We start from the raw sequence: 5,303 nt of genomic DNA, 5'->3' as shown, positions 1-5,303 counted from the left end.
CCTGCTGGGTGGTGTTTGGATTTTACATAATTTTCTGAAATATGTCTAGTTTTCATGTCTCTCAAACTTTTTTGTGTTACAACCTTAAACTTCAGTAAAAGTTTAGTAGCCTTTTATACAATTGACCGACACAATCCAATGAAGATGAAGCAAAGATGAAGGATTGATGCATTGTTTTTAACACATTTCACAAATAGATATGAAAAGTATGGTGTTGGGAATCAAAACTTGCATCACTGTTTGGCTTATGTAATTATTAATAACTATGATTAATAACTTATTCATGAAATTATTAATACATTTAGAGTTTCTTTAGTTAAGTTGGGGCTCCATTCAGAATCTGGAACCATAACTCAAACTTTGTCAGTCTCTTGTGCAGGAATGAATTCAAACCTACCGGACAGAAGAAACGTCACACAAGCAATGAATTCCGACACATTTAGTTTTGATTAAGTCAGGAGGTCGATCTTTTCAGATTACATGTCTTATATGGGACTGTCATGACATGGTGATAGTTTTAACCAATATGTAAAAATACCATATTTGATAAGTTACATGCTGCAGATTTAAAGAAATGTGATTTATATCACTAAATTGCACACAGTAACTTTAATTATATTTTCAAATTTACTGACATTTGAGGAATAGTGGAGAAAATACTAAAAAAAAACCACATTTCCAATAATGTCAGTTTTGTTTGCTGACATTAATATAAATTGATCAAGACGATGATAAATCAAAATTATTATAAGAAATTTTCACGATAAATGCCCACGCACAGGGATGTGTTAGCCCAGATGTGTGGGAAGCAGCCCATTCTTTTGTGTAATCTCTCCAAAGAGGACTTTGTGTGTCATTAAAGGGCTAATAATAAATTATGGACTCTGGTGACGTGTCCCACTGCCTCCAGCTGCACAGGTGTCACTGACAACATGAGTGAGCAGATGCTGCACAAAGTGTTCACCTCCAGGGAATCATCAGAAACACGGACTGTCAGATGTGTCTGGAGTCCCTCTGACGTAACCAAAAAAAAACTCGCTACGAGTGTTGCTATGGCAGCTTGAGGATGGAGTGGCTGAGAACAAGCGGGGTGTGTGTTCCTGCTGGTATGGTGGAGCGAAGTGGGATGGGGGGGGGGGGTGCTAATTGAGTGGACAAATAGGGGGGGTGTGGGGGCACACTGACAATTGGAGGATTGTGTGTTCATTCTGTCAGAAGGAGAGCATAGTTGAGTGTTGTTTGCATCACGTAGCTCTGTCCATTCTGGGAGGTTTACTGCAGAACTCTTCGTCACTAAAACATGAGGACATTAGCAGTCCTGCTAAAGCTTCTCATCAGCAGTGGGACGTCTTTGCTAGAAAAACGAGATTGCGTGTGTGTGTGCCAGTGCTACATCACATGATTTCAGTTAGACCTCGCCTTGCAACAAATTCAGAGTGACAGCAGGAAGTGAGTGCAGTGTGACCGCTACTCCAGGCCCCTTCCCCCATGCAGGCGGGACCCTTGTCATTATATAACTGTCTCTTCTGCATTCTTCTTCTCCGGCTCTCTGTGACACACTGGGATTGTTCAGTTGGGGGGCAGGAGAGGGAGTTGGTTCTGTCCCAGCCCAGTTTAATTCACTCATCTCTGGTGAGGAAAATTAGTAATATGAAATTTTACTCCTACTCCTAAATGTTCTGTTTTTTAACTTTAATGCATCGGTTTACAGTTAGGCTCTCTGAATAAAGTAATATACCTTCTTCTTTCTCCGATGCTCCCTCGAAAGGAATAGCAAGTAGCCTTTGATCAAATCAAATCCTCCGGGGCTCCAAATATGCCAAGCAGGATCGTTGTTCTAACAAAAACAACATCTGTGTACTGTTACAGCTGCAGAGCTTGTTGCCGTGAGATTGAAACTGCCCCTTTGCTCTTCAGGCACATTTTGTACGCAGCTGAAAAATTAGGGTTTCAATTCAGGTAACGCACCCCATTCTGAAGCAACAGAACACTGAGTTCCACACCCTTGATCCCAATACAAATCAATCAAATTTCAGTCAAACTTTATTTTTATAGCACATTTCAGCAGCAAGGCATTTCAAAGTGCTTTACATCATAACAAACACAAAAACACAAAGTGATGCAACATAGAATCAATAATCAAAACATTACATTAAGTCAAGTGCCATTAAATTCGTAACTGATTATGTTTCAAATGCAATTCTAAACAAGTGGGTTTTTAGTTGAGATTTAAAGGAAATAAGTGTTACAGTGTTTTACAGTTTTCTGGACGTTTGTTCCTAATTTTCGTTTATTTTCATCTGATTAGGTTTATTTGATAGGGACACATTAACATAGACAAACTGAATAAAGCGGCAGTCCCATGCTCATGTCATGGTACTTATAACTTAAGCTAATGTGCAGCACTTGTTCCTACCTGGGCTTTTTTAAACAGTGTATCTAAAAACTACAAGGCAATTTGTGGTATATAAAAGCTGGATGCTGTTTCTCCATGTTTAAATATCCATCCATCCATTTTCTGTACACCCTTGTCCCTAGTGGGGTTGGGAAGGGTGCTGGTGCCTATCTCCAGCAAACTTTTCAGGCGAGAGGCGGGATACACCCTGGACAGGTCACCAGTCTGTCACAGGGCACCATGTTTAAACAAGCAAAAGTATTTTAAAGTCTATTTTCTGAGCTACAGGGAGACAGTGTAAGGACTTTAAAACTGGGGTGATATGCTCTGTCTTCCTGGTTTTAGTCAGAACACCAGCAGCAGCGTTCTGAATCAGCTAAAGCTCCTCCATCCTCCATGGAGGATTGATTTTTTTTTAGGCAGACCTGAGAAGATACTGCTGCAGTAATCAATGTAACTAAAGAAAAATGATGAGTTTCTCTAGATCTCGCTGAGACATTAGTCCTCTAATCCTGGAAATGTTCTTCAGGTGATAGAAGGCCGACTTTGTAACTGTCTTTATGTGACTCTGAAGGTTCAGATCAGAGTTCATCACTACACCCAGATTTTAGGTCTGATCGCTGGTTTTCAGTTGTAGTAACTGAAGCTGTGCAATCTAGATCATTTCTAAGATAATCGTTTTCTAAGATAACTTCAGTTTTGTTTCTGTTCAGTTGGAAGACGTTTTGGCACATCTACACATTTATTTGTTCTATGCATCTGTTCAGTGACTGGATGGGTTCAGAGTCAAAATCAAAATGTAGAGCTGATATGTAGATATGGTAGCTAATCTTATTTCCTGTTAAGCACTTTGAACTGCCTGGTTGCTGAAAATGAGCTATGTAAGTAAAATGACCTTGCCTTACCTTATAACCTGAGTTAGCAGGAGCATGTGTAGATATTAGATAAAATTAAATACCATACAATTTTATACTAAATATAAATATGATGATACTACAAGGAGTAGAAACTGCAAGGATGCACTGCTCATTGAACTAAAATATACTGTAAAATCTATTGGAAATATAGAGGATCCATGAAAAATATCCTTGTATGAAACAAAAGCTTTGCTGCTTTTTGCCATATTAACTGCAACTCCTCAGATGAAGGCATCTTCCTGCTTTTTCAGTCAAGCTGCTGCATTTTTTTCTGTGCTTAATTTGATCAAGACAACTTCAGCAAAATGTACTTCGGGAAACAAATACGCAGATCTTGTAGTTTTTGGTTAAAACTTTACAATCACTTGCAGTCTGATGTGTTAACATGCAGTCACATTTCTGTAAAGAAATTCTAGCTCTAAAAATAGCCTAGGGTTGCCCCTGGGCACAACCCACATGCTCAGAGATCTGCTTAACCCACAAATTTCCATGATAAGTGTTGCAGCATCTCAGGCTGTTCATGCCTGTTCTCACACTGCAGCTGATTTCAAAGATGCAGTATAATGCAAAATTGACTTTTTGAGCTCATGTTATTTTCTCATCAAAAACATACCTGGAGTGTTGTTTTGATTTTTTTCATGCCTACTTGAGAAATCCTTGAATCTCCCGTGGCAACCATTCTGAGTGAAACCCTTGCATTCACAAAGTGATGTATTTTCCATGCAGCTCCTCGTTACGAGGTAGCTTCCGCCTCACGAACCGCCCCTCCTCCCGCAACTCCCCCACTCAGCTCCTTCAGACTAGCCAGAAGCAGCTAGCAAATACCTAGAAGAACTGAGTATTACAGGGCAATGCTGGTAAAAATATTGTTAAAGGGTTAATTGGAAAGAGAAAGAGCTTCTTTTTTCCCTCCTAACTTTGAATGGTTTTAACAAATTGCATATTCAGAAGATTATCATCATATTGTACAAATAAAACAAACTGTACAACTTCCTTTATAATATAATGGTTAAAAACAAAAAAAAAAACAGACAAGCACATCAAGGCAATATAAAGGGAGAGAAAAAACACTTTTTCAAATAATGCACAGAATTAGTTATGTTTTTATACATCTGAGTGTAAAAATAAAGTAAAATAAAGAGCAGAAGAGAAGGAACCTTCAGAAAAAAATAGATCAAAAGTTCATTTATTGAAACTTAAGAAAAGAGGAAAAGAAACGTGAATAAATCAATAATAATAGTAAGCTAATCTGGTATAGAGGAAAAGCTAGCTCATTTAGCCAGCTGTAGTAGTGAAGTGTGTAAATTGCTCAGAAGAGCTGCGCAGTGACATCCTAATCTTCTTAAAGTTAGGAAAATATCTCAGCCAGTAAGAAAAGATCCCAAACAAGGCCAGACTATGAGCTTCTTAAAGAGACAGAGGCCCAATTTCAAGACCTTAATTTGCTTACATTTCTTTTAAGTTACGCTTAACATTTTCATAACAACTGATGGTTACATTCTTGATTGTGCTATAAAATCCCACTATGTTCTTGGAAAGTACGTAGCACTGGCCCTTTAAATGGACCTTGGGTTCAGTGTCCTGCTTTCTCAGGGTGTAGCCTGGTTTAGTGACTCACCACTTCCGACTTTGATGCAGGATCGATTAAACTACAATAAAACCATGATGTCAAACTTTAATAAATAAATTAAAGAAAACGAAAATCCTCTCGAATGTCTTTGAGAGATTTGATTTACTTAGATAATCTGCTGAAGGAGAGTGTGAAGAGGTCATTTGCTAAAATAAAAAAAATAAAAAAATCAGAAGATATACGAGTCTAATAGTTGGTGATGATAATAATGGTGAGGGCATTACTTAGAATTTGCGCGCGTCGCGGTGCGTCTCTGTGATGAACCAATGCGCATCTCCCAGTTCGCACTGCATCAGCTGCCAGCGCAGGCTCAGAGTGGACGTCACAGCTCTCTCTCTCTCTCTCTCTCTCTCTCTCCTCA

Source organism: Xiphophorus couchianus, chromosome 6 (assembly GCF_001444195.1).
Source record: "Xiphophorus couchianus chromosome 6, X_couchianus-1.0, whole genome shotgun sequence".
NCBI lineage: Eukaryota > Metazoa > Chordata > Actinopteri > Cyprinodontiformes > Poeciliidae > Xiphophorus > Xiphophorus couchianus.
The sequence above is the reverse complement of the archived record's forward strand: the minus strand, read 5'-3'. Positions refer to the sequence as shown.